At 39.6% G+C, this 11,406-nt stretch overlaps 1 long non-coding RNA gene across 1 annotated transcript; it reads left to right on the top strand.

Moving 5' to 3' along the window:
- The first annotated feature begins 5,728 nt into the window (after positions 1-5,728).
- On the top strand, positions 5,729-7,996 carry LOC144543541 (uncharacterized). Its single transcript, XR_013507985.1, has 3 exons — positions 5,729-5,788; positions 7,127-7,165; positions 7,941-7,996. It is a non-coding gene; the product is annotated as an uncharacterized LOC144543541 (long non-coding RNA).
- The last annotated feature ends 3,410 nt before the right edge of the window (positions 7,997-11,406 follow it).

Below are 11,406 nucleotides of genomic sequence, written 5' to 3'. Positions count from 1 at the left end.
AACGCGCGGCGGAGGAGGAAGGAGCGAGCGAGCGCGAGGGCGAGCGCGATAGTGAGCGCGAGCGTGTCGTTCTATAGTCCAGCTATGCAAATAGATTGAGGTAAACAACAGAGATGAGAGGCAGAGGGATGGAAAGGCAGGCAGGCGGGCCGGGTCAAAGGTCAGACCGCATGTGTGTCTATTAGACAAGCAGACTGGATGCTCTCTGTCTAGTCTCTCTCTCTCTCTCTCTCTCTCTCTCTCTCTCTCTCTCTCTCTCTCCCTCTCTCTTTTCAAGTCACAGAGCTAATTATTTGCACGGTAAGATTTCCCTTGCATTGCCAAAGCAATTTTACATCAGCAAACACACACACACACACACACACATACACACACATACTGTATATATAAAGACAACAAAACAGAAAACAAAGGGAATGCTCCAGGTATTACCCATCAACAGAATGCCAACCAGTCAGACACACAGCAACATTTCAACATTTCAACACTCAAGTAGGCAAACAAACAAGCAACTGAACACACAGTCAAGGAAAGAACAGGGTGTAACGTTCAGTGACCGCCAAATATGCTGGAATACACGACACATCAGATGTTGTTGGTTTGCTCTTCTGGTTTCTCTTTCATACTCTTTCTCTCTCTCAGTTCAATAAAATCAAAAGTGTGAAAGGAGGAGAATCAATGTTGCCAAAGCATTTCAGGACATTGCAAGCAACTAGTGCATTACATTTGACCTTATAGGTACATCATCGAGAAATAAGAGTAAAAAAAAAAAGACAGAAAATGCAGTGAATACAAGACTTGCAGTGGAACAAATTGAAGAAACCAAACTATAGAACTGAGGGAATTTACATTATGTTGTTAGAGAAGTTACATTATGTTGCGATTATTGTCTAGAGACAATAAGAAAAAGTTTCAATCAGAAATAAACAAAATGAAATCACCAATTATTTCTTAGGTTGTCGCATGCTGAGACGAACCAAGCACTACTGGAAGTTTGACGACATTGAAGAGAAAATTAAAATCTGGAGTATATTTTTGAAATTCGGAGCAGAATTTTGTGTCTCCTTCCGACATATTTTGCACATTCATATAAAAAATATTAATTGTTTCTCTCTCTCATGCAGTTCACAATGTTGACACAATCTCTGTTCTCTGGACACCCGCGAGTTTTGATGCACCCCCTATTCTCTGCATTCACTTCACCATCACTATATGCATATTAGACTGCTATCATAAATAATGAATCTACAGTTGCCACCCATTGCCTCTCACCTTAAACTCCCTGTGTAGGTGAATCCGACTTGCTGAATGTGTTGATTATTGGAAATACTGGGCAAGTCCATTGAGCGTTTTTTATTTTCTCTTATTTGATTTAAGCTATCTGAAACTAAGCCCACCTTTCTCTCCTCCTCTGTATCAATCCATTTCTCTCTCTCTCTCTCTGTCTCTGTCTCTCTCTCGCTCTCTCTCTCTGTCTCTCTCTCTCTCTCTCTCTCTCTCTCTCTTTCTTTAACTCTACCTCTCTCTCTCTGTCTCTCTCTCTCTCTCTCTCTCTCTCTCTTTCTTTAACTCTACCTCTCTCTCTCTGTCTCTCTCTCTCTCTCTCTCTCTTTCTTTAACTCTACCTCTCTCTCTCCATGTCTCTCTCTCTCTCTCTCTTTCTCTCTCTCTCAGCACGTTCCCAAAATAGTTGTACAGAATATTTTCTCCTTTGTTCAAAACTCACCTAACCGGTCTAATATGCATCTATTCTCAGCTGCTATTCAATCCTCCGCTGTGAAGTCCAAATGGGCAAAAGGACTTACCTCTCTTCCTGTCATCAAAAACATGTGTAAATTTGGGTATATCTCTAAATATATATATATATATATATATTTAATGCAGTAAGCATGTAATAGTAGCAGCAATAATACTACTACTACTATTATTATTAATAATACTAATGATACTAATACTACTAATATGCCAGAAAAAACAAAAAGAAGAAGAAATAGAATAACTTTTTTAACATTTTAGCAGATGAGATGTTGTGTATTGCTGTAATCATTATCATTCCATACCCCATTCCTCTCCTGTATATCTTTATTATCTTTATAATTCCCTTGATAATAAATCACGTCACTGCAGAGTGGTCCCTCCTTTTAGGATTGAAAATGGATAGAAGCAACTCCTATTGGTTCAGAAAAATACACATCTTTTTCATATGAAGGGTTTAATTCTTAAATGTTATAGATCCATTTTGGAAATAATTTACTGCCGCAAATTAGTCACTCTATATTTGAAATCCACAGATGGATGTATCATCTAAAACATTGCCATTTCGTAAGCAAAATGACTAAATATTTGGGAACCTATGAGAATTGTATTTCTGGATGAGTAGAGGAATGCATCTTGCCTATGTAACATATGTTGTAGACTGTATACTATATAGACATTGAGAGTTAAATTCTACATTTTTAAAATTGTCTGCATAATGGCCATGTTCCTCTCTTCTCACATCTCTAATTCAATACGTACTGTATTGGTGAAGTGCTACCTCTGCAGGAGGTTAAGATGAACAGCACTTGTTTTTTTTTTTACAAAACTAAGTTGTAATGTCAACTGCCTTTTTTACATTGTTGTCTTAAATAGGCAACAAGGTGTGACTGATAAGTAAACATTGATATTTTCAATAAACTAATAATTAGAAGCATAATCATATGGTGTCTATGTTACTTTGAATATCCTTATTTATTATTGGATGGTCTATTCCATGTTATTGTTGTCATCAGATGTAACCTAAGTTGCTTGCTGCCATGGCAACGTATTTGCCAGAGAGAACAAAGGGATGAGAGTTTTCCCCTTTTTCAGCTTCCACAGTTTCTCAGGTTGAAAGGACTTTGGGAAATGTTTTGGCTCCTTTTCCTCTAAAGTTACCGCTCCACACAGACTGCGGAAAAGTTCATTTTTCTTTTCAGCGACCAGAACTTCACTGGATTTCCCGCTGATTCTGGTCTGATTCTGATCTTCCCCCCTTTTGCTTTACTCTCCTCATCCCGGTGTAAACACTCTGTCATATTCTCCCCTCCCTCAAATTTTTACCACCGTCTTGTCTGTCCACCCTCACCACTGCACTGAATTATTTGCCTTCATTCTTGTCATCTCTCTAGAGAGGTTTTCATCTTGAACATAATATTTAAGATTCTCAGCCATGCATGCGTCTCGGATCACGCACTGAAACAGGCATCTATACCAGAGAAAACCAGACATCTTCGCTCTTTCACTCAGATGTTTGCTGACCCGAAAAAAAAAAATTGATGACATGTCTCCTTCAACATCCCTTTAACAGTCACCCCTGGAAAAAATATTTTACTTTAAATTCTCATCACTAGCACCCCAAATAACCAACCTCCAACATTTTTTTTTTGAAGTTTGCTATAGAAGTCTACCATACAGCTGAGATGTCCATTTAGGGTAAAACTGTATTTAATTCAATAATATAATTTCTTTCAACATTTTATATGAACAATCTTTTCAAGACCTTACATGTTGTTTTATAACCTCTAACTTTACTGACACATCATTATCTTCATCATTACCCCCCCTATGTCCCTCACACCATCCCATCATTTTCATACTTTTTGTAATATTCTTATTATTTAAGGTCTGTTCTACTGGAGAAACATACAACACACAAACCAATCCAGCTGATACACAGATTGTTTTTTCTTCTCATGTGTTTATTCACTCTCAAAGTCAACTCTACCACTCGGTTGACATGAGGGGATATTAGAAGAAGGATGAACTGTCCCGCCAATTATTTGTCTCTAACGCACACACAGTGTTTCTACTCGCTCTGCATTTTTAGAAGCACAAGTTGAGTTTGAACGCAGCACATTTTGCAGCTGGCTTTGATCACAAGCACAAACACCCCCTCCGCCTTAAAAAAAAATCCCTTCAGATCAGGGGTTCAGTTTAGTAATGTCTTAGTGTATCTCACAGCTTCAAGGAGAAGGTTTCTGCTCAAACAACTACAGCAGAGGTGCCACCTTATAAATGAAGGCAACACTCTCTATTCAAAACTGTCTTTTCATTAAGCTCTACATTCAAATTTCACATTTATTTATATGTATTTGCATATGCGTATTATGTCTATTTGTATGTATTTCATGGTTCTCTTCACTCTCTCTCATACTTTTCTCATGTAAATTAGTATCTTTTGTTGCAATCTTGCTGATGAAGTGAGGGAAAAGTTGCGTTTAGAGTAGCAGAGTTGAAGAGATCCATCCTCTCAACACAGCTCACCCTCCTCCTGCAGTCCTCCTCACTATTCTCTCCCTGCTCACGTCCATTTACCTCTCCGCACTTCCTTACTTCTCGCAGTAACAAAGAATGCAGGTCATTTGCCTACCAGGTAATCTTCAAGGAAAAATCAACCCTTCATCTTTTCACTCTAAGCAATGTTCCCCACAACATCAGCTTGATTTTCCAGTTGCTATGATGCCGTGATCAAAGACGCAGGCCATGGCGCCTGGCACGATAAAGCTGATATTTACTCAGACAGGTTATGTCCACTTCCATCATCCTTAGCCCAGCATCTGCCAAATGAATATGTTTCCAATATGATTAAGCTTAAAGGTGGAAAGTAACTAAATACTTGCAGTAAGCTTTTTCATTCGTTTTATCTGTACTTTTAAAAAAATATATATATTTAAATTGCACTTAGAATGTATGTTATCCAGAGTGATTTGCAATGATTGCAACTGTAGAATGAGCTTAGATTTCTACATCATCAACATTAAAAGCAACAGATAGTAAGGAGTGCAAAGGTCAGAGCCACAGTGCTTTGACAAAAGATGCAACCAAATATTCCTGTGACACTTGAATGTATAATAGGGTAAAAAAAAAAAAAAAATAGCAACTGAGGAGATCAGGAAGGAAGGATTTTTTAAATTGTACCTTAAATTTACCCTGATGCCACCACAAGGTGACTTTTCCTGGTTAGTGAAGCGCAGAACTTTTCTTATCGTTTGCATGAGGCAAATGGGGACCCACAGACACTATCTATCTATCTAGCTATCTATCTATCTATCTATCTATCGTTTGATTGTTTATTGGATGGAATACATATTATTTTTTACAGTTGTTATGTTCTTTAAGAAGATATGTGAATATGCATAATATTTATAGGTACAATTAATTACAGATTGTAGGACAAGTTGTGATATTTCATGAAGTAGACTTTATGAAGAAAATAATAAGTTTTGAATAGTCACTTCTTACACTGCAGGTAGAAATTTACCAAGACACAAAATAAATTGTACAAAACCCTTGGTTATTGCTTCCAAATACGAAAGATAAATGATAAATAAGCTGCATGATGTTTCCATATTCAATCACAACTTGAAAGTAACTAAGTAGGGCTTGAAAGCATAGTGAAAACAACAACCACTGAGGAAGGGTTTATGTTGCTGGATAGAAAGCGTCATCAAATATTTTTGTGGTGAAATCTAGAAAAGCCGTGCCTCTGCTAGTAAACTGTATCTTACAAAAAAATCCTTCAAAAAAGGTGATCTTCACAGAGGAGAGAGAGCAGTCAGAGAAATGAGAGAGGCTGATAGTGGATGCTTGTTGGTGACCTTCAAGTGGCCAGGTCAGTAAAACTTGTCCTGTAGGATAAAAAGTAAGTAAGGAGTGTTGGGTCACATTTCCATATGTGTACAGAACACTTAGAGAGGGAACGTGGGGCGAGGGAAGAAGGAAATATGTGTTGAAGATTGAAATATCAAGTGCTCCCATTTCAAGTAATGTGAGTAAAGTTTTTATTTCAATGAGTGCATTTGATATTCTTGGGTTTAAAAGTTGTTAGCAATAGTAGTAATGGCAACATTTTTAAAAGAGTGGTAGAATGTCCTACTCAGGTAGAAGTATTGTTACTTTTGCTGATATTTTACTTAAATAGAAGTAAAAGTACTGGTGTAAAAATCCACTGATGTAAAAGTAAAAAGTAGCTCATTTCGGGTGTCCGATATCTCTTCTTCATCCTTATAGAATTACTCTGTAAGTATCTCAAGCTGCACTCTTCAGCTCATGTAGCTCATGCCTTTAACACAGGATTGTCACAATATGCTTTACGGAAAATAAAGCACTCAAAAACAGATTAACAAGGGTTACAAAAAAAGATGAGTTTGTGTAAGTTAGTTTGAAGTTAGAATCAGTAGGGAGCCAGAGAACAGAGACTTAAGACCACTCTTTTTTGTTTCTTTTGCAGCTTAGGGCCAAAAATTGTTTAATTGTTTTAAGTTCCCCCCAAAAAATAATGCATTATATTATTTGTTGTTGTTTTTTTTGGCACTTGATATTTAAATATGGGCAAACACTTTAAATTATCTTCATTTTAACCAGTTAAAAACACTTGGACAAATGGACAACAGCTTCAGAATGAGAAATGAAAAAATGACTTTCCACTAATTTTCCTTGGTTTCTGATGCCACGTCGCTCTGTTGACTACCACATTACATTTAGTTTGAGAGATATACCTTTTTGTGTAACACTTTTTATGTAATATTTCTTAATATTAATTAATCTCTATGCATAAAGGTTTGGTTTTTCATGTTGCCTATGCGATCCTAGCAATTCCAATGGGTGGCAACCATGCATTACACAATCAACATCATGCCTTGGTTTGACAAATACTTAGAGTTGGGTAGAACAATTGAAGAAATTTAGTCTAGGATATATAATCTATAAATCTATCTACACAAATTGTCTTGAGGTTATTTCTTAGCCCTGTGGTTTGTTGTCATGAATTTATTTTTGTCCCACAACCTCACTTAACATCATATTTTGTTTTATGGCTCTATATTGAATTGTAGCAAAGATATTTCTGTAGGAGGATGCACAAAAACACAGACACCCAAACAGACATGATGAACAGTGTATATTTTAGCAGCCGTGGTAGTTGATGTTGAATAAAACAAAAACATTTGCCACTGATGCCAAATAGTCCTGCTAATAATTACTGTTGTACATGAAGAAATTGATGTGAAGTCAGTATATTTATGTTGCCTTATGTTTAGTTTTGCCTTCAATTCAACAAATTTGATGTTATACACTTTTTTAAAAATGTAATTTATTTTTTCCACAGTCATTTGAAGCACCATGCTTTTCATCCTGCTATTCTCAGGTCAGTATCAGTGTGTGAATGTGAGTGTGTCTGATGATGTTATAAGGAGAGCTGCTTAAAAACACCCAGAGCTCACTCTCAAATAAAATGTGTGCTGGGTGTGGCATGCTCAGTGATCTGTGACAGCCTAAACAATGCTACAAAATCAGTGACCAACTCCTCCTGTCCTCAGTGGAAATGTCCTCTATTAAGTGTTAAAGGAATAGTTCACCCCAAAATTAGAATTCTGTCATTATCTACTCATCCTCATGCCAGCTGAAGCACAGGTATAACACACAGGGAGCCAGCACAACAGCCTTCTCCAGAACAACTGAAGTCTGTGGTGACCAGAACTTTAGAGTGCCAAAAAAGAGCAAAAAATAACCATAAAATTACTCCAAATATCTCGTGCAGCAAAATCCACACTGTGAGTGGAAAAGACCTATTTACACCATTATTTAGCGCAAATTTTTAATGCGTGCGTGCACCCGGACCTCTTCTCAACTTCCGTGTTTACACTCCAACGCTACACAAACCTGTACCTGGACAAAAGTGAAGAGTTTCCTTCCAAAGTGGGATGTCCACCATTATAAAGACGTGAAATATACTTGGCAAAACAATTCGTGTGTGAAAGTAAAATGCACAATTAAATATTATTTAACTTGGCTGTTTTGAGCTCTTACTTCACTAAATAATAGCATTTTAGAGGAATGTAATGATTTGTTTTTAAATATTCAGCAATGAACATCTGGTAACATGTGGTATATGTTTTTTGTTCATGTCATTTTGCTCACAGGACTCTGCTCAGGCCTCAATTATCAGTACCACCTTGTTAAAGAGAAAAAGACCTGGAATGAAGCCCAAAGCTACTGCAGAGAGAAGTTCACTGACCTGGCCACCATCGACGACATGGACGACATGAAGAGGCTGATTGATTCTGCAGGCAGAGGTTATGAGAGAAAAGTCTGGATCGGCCTGTATGATAAACCAGACAGCTGGAGGTGGTCTCTGTCAGATAAGAGCATCTATGGAGAGGAAGAAGCTGCGTTTGCAAACTGGGGAAGTGCTGAACCTAATAACAGGGGCGGCAAGCAGTTCTGTGGTGGTATATTCAATGGGAAGTTGTTTGATTTGAGTTGCGATTCAAGTCGCTCTTTTCTCTGCTACCATGATGACACAAATATCCATGGTGAGTCCCCTAAATAGAAGCTAAAGTTTCTTATTTCAAGTCAAAACATTTTTTAATACTTATTTTGAGTTCCTCTCCCTGCATCAATAAAATTTCATTTTCCCTAATTGCCATTCATACATATTTTTATGATGCCATTTTCCTCAGTCAGTTTTTGCTATCCTATTCTGCTGTGTCTTTCAACTTAATCTTTTTTTGCTTCTGACGTGAGATGTTTTCTAGAAGCCCTTTGGTGTTTCTTTATCTCACCGGCATTTGTAATTTTTCTTCTCACTTCTTTGTTTTATCATATCTATATGTGAAAATGAACTAAACTTTGCAATACATGCATTATTCCAGGTTTGCCAGCCAGTACCTCTGATAGATACATCTATGTAAGCGAACCAAAGACCTGGACCGAAGCTCAGCGCTACTGCAGGCAGCACCACACAGACCTGGCCAGTGTGAGGAACCAGACTGAGAACCAGGAGATCCAGAAGGTGGTGCCAAGCGAAGCACAGGTTTGGATCGGTCTGTTCAGAGACTCCTGGAGGTGGTGGTCAGGAGGGAGCGACTCCTCATTCAGATACTGGATGGATGGACAACCAGGAAATGAGGCTTTCCGTGAGAATTGCGCTGTCAGTGAGATGAACCCGATTCATCTTGGAAAGTGGGGGGACAGGAAGTGTACGAATGAATATTATTTCATTTGCTATGAACGTGAGTTATTTACTGTTTGATAAAAAATAGGCAAAATAATATTCACAACTTGGCATTACTTTTTAAAGCTGATAAAAGTAAATAATTCAAGGAAAGTGCAGGTCCTATGAAAATCATTCAAAAATCTATCTATCTATCTATCTATCTATCTATCTATCTATCTATCTATCTGTCTATCTATCTCCACATCTTTGTTTAAGCTGGAGTGACACAGTTGAAGTTCAAAATAAAGCTGACGTCAGCAGACTCCGCTCTCAACCTGAATGACCCTGCTGTGATGGAGGCCATCTTGAAACAGGTTAGTCTCCAACAAATTAAACACACAGGATCTATATCTATCCCTTGTGCCATTAAACTATGGTGAGCTCCCGCATGGAAACTGGGCTTGAATATGAAAGGAAAGTGGTGGTGTGTGACAGTAGGTACTGTATATCTTTGGGGTTGTGAAATGAAATGAACACCTCCAATCACGTTTTCCATTGAAATAGGTGTGTTTACATGCACATTTATATTCGGGATATTCAAATATTCTGTTCATGAGTTGGTGCATGTAAACGCCATATCCATTTACAATAATGAGGAGAAGCCCATATCCTGAATATGAAAAACCTGAATATGCTAGCTGGGATATGCCGTTGTTAACCGGTATATTCTGGCATGCAAACGTCCTGTTTATTGTTGGGTTTGGCAAGCAGCGCAAGCTGTGTTTCTGTGGAGTCACAAGCATCAAAATAACGTGCACTAATTAGCAACTACTCAAAACTAGAACATTAGACTGCCTCCATGTATACGGGTATATGAAAAAACTGGTTACTGATTGTTACATGAAAACTTTAGGTTACTGTCGTAACCCCAGTTCTCTGAGTAGCATGAGTGAGATGTGTCACTATGGGATACGCCCCCATGCGTATCTTCAGAAGCATTTATTACACTACGCCAGCCCTGAGTGGCTGGCAGTCGTGACGCGTGCGTCAGGACCCTCTTCCCATATATAGGGCTGACACTGTGTCACCAGTCATTCAAAAAAGCAGAGAACCGGGGTTACCTAACCTAAAGGGCCAGTAACATCCGACTTGTAAAACCTCACAACGTGAGAGGCGAGGACCAGCTAGCTGCAGCACATATGTCATGAATAGAGACCCCTCTAAACAGAGCCCAAGAGGTAACCTAGTGGAAAGTGCGTGTAAACCAGCCGGGGCCTGGAGACCCGAGCTCGAATAGGCTAGTGCAATGGCCCCCACAATCCAGTGAGAAAGCCTCTGCTTTGTGACAGGCTTACCCTCGCAGGGCGCATCCCAAGACACAAACAACTGGTCCCCATTCCTGAAACCACCAGTTCTATCCAAATACACACGTAAAACAGGTGTAACCGCTGCTGCTCCGGAGAGCTAACCAGTGGAGGTTGGAAAGCAACGAGCACCACAGGCGAGCATGAGTTGATAACCTCAGGGACAAAAGCAGGGTCAGGCCGTAAGGTAACCCACAAATCCCCTGGGGCAAGGATCATGCATGCAGGACCTGAAGGAAGGATAAAATCGCACCCACTGAACACTGAAAAGGAATTTCCCATGCATCAGCACACCATTCCTCAAACATCCTCCAGGTACAGTCATACAAAGACCTAGTGGAAGACGCCCTAGCATTCTGGATGGTATTAATGATACTCTGAGGAAGCCCCGCAGAGCTCAGAGTAAGCCACTCATGGGCCAGGTCCACAGGGCGAGGCACTCTGGGTGAGGATGAAATACCTCCCTACCCGCCTGGAACAACAGGTCCCTGTGTAACGGGAGGGCTGCAGAGGAGTTGTTTCACCTCCGCCAGCCAAGGCATTGACAGCCAATGAGGAGCGTTTAGGAGTGATCCAGGAGCACCGGAAAAGCCGGAGGAGCGGCTTGGGGTAATTTCTTCCCCTCGTAGCGAGACCGGGGGCCTCCGCTGCGACAGCAGGCCAGCTTTTCTGCACTGCGGTTGCACATGCCATGGGCAGCCGACATGGCAAGGGGACTGCCACTGACATGGTGAGTCAGGGGAACGAAAGAGGAGTAATAGACGTCCTAACCGGACATGAGAAACACCACTCAGAGCTGGCATAGAGTAATAAATGCTTCTGAAGATACGCGTGGGGGAGTATCCCATAGTGAGACATCGAAACAAATGCTATGAAAGAGAACACCATTTCCCGACCTTAGTCAGGATAAGGCTCCTATTTGGAATATTAATGTGCATGTAAATGCACTCACTGACACCACATGATGCTGCACGTACATGTAGGTTTATGGTGGGAAGTAGCAAAATACGACTATTCTCGTCATACTTTAGTAGATCTTTGGAGTAACACTGCTTTTTTCATTATATCTGGGTATTTAGCTGATGA

Source organism: Centroberyx gerrardi, chromosome 23, assembly GCF_048128805.1.
Source record: "Centroberyx gerrardi isolate f3 chromosome 23, fCenGer3.hap1.cur.20231027, whole genome shotgun sequence".
Lineage (NCBI taxonomy): Eukaryota > Metazoa > Chordata > Actinopteri > Beryciformes > Berycidae > Centroberyx > Centroberyx gerrardi.
Note: the sequence above shows the minus strand (reverse complement) of the source record. Positions and strands in the feature narration are given on the sequence as shown.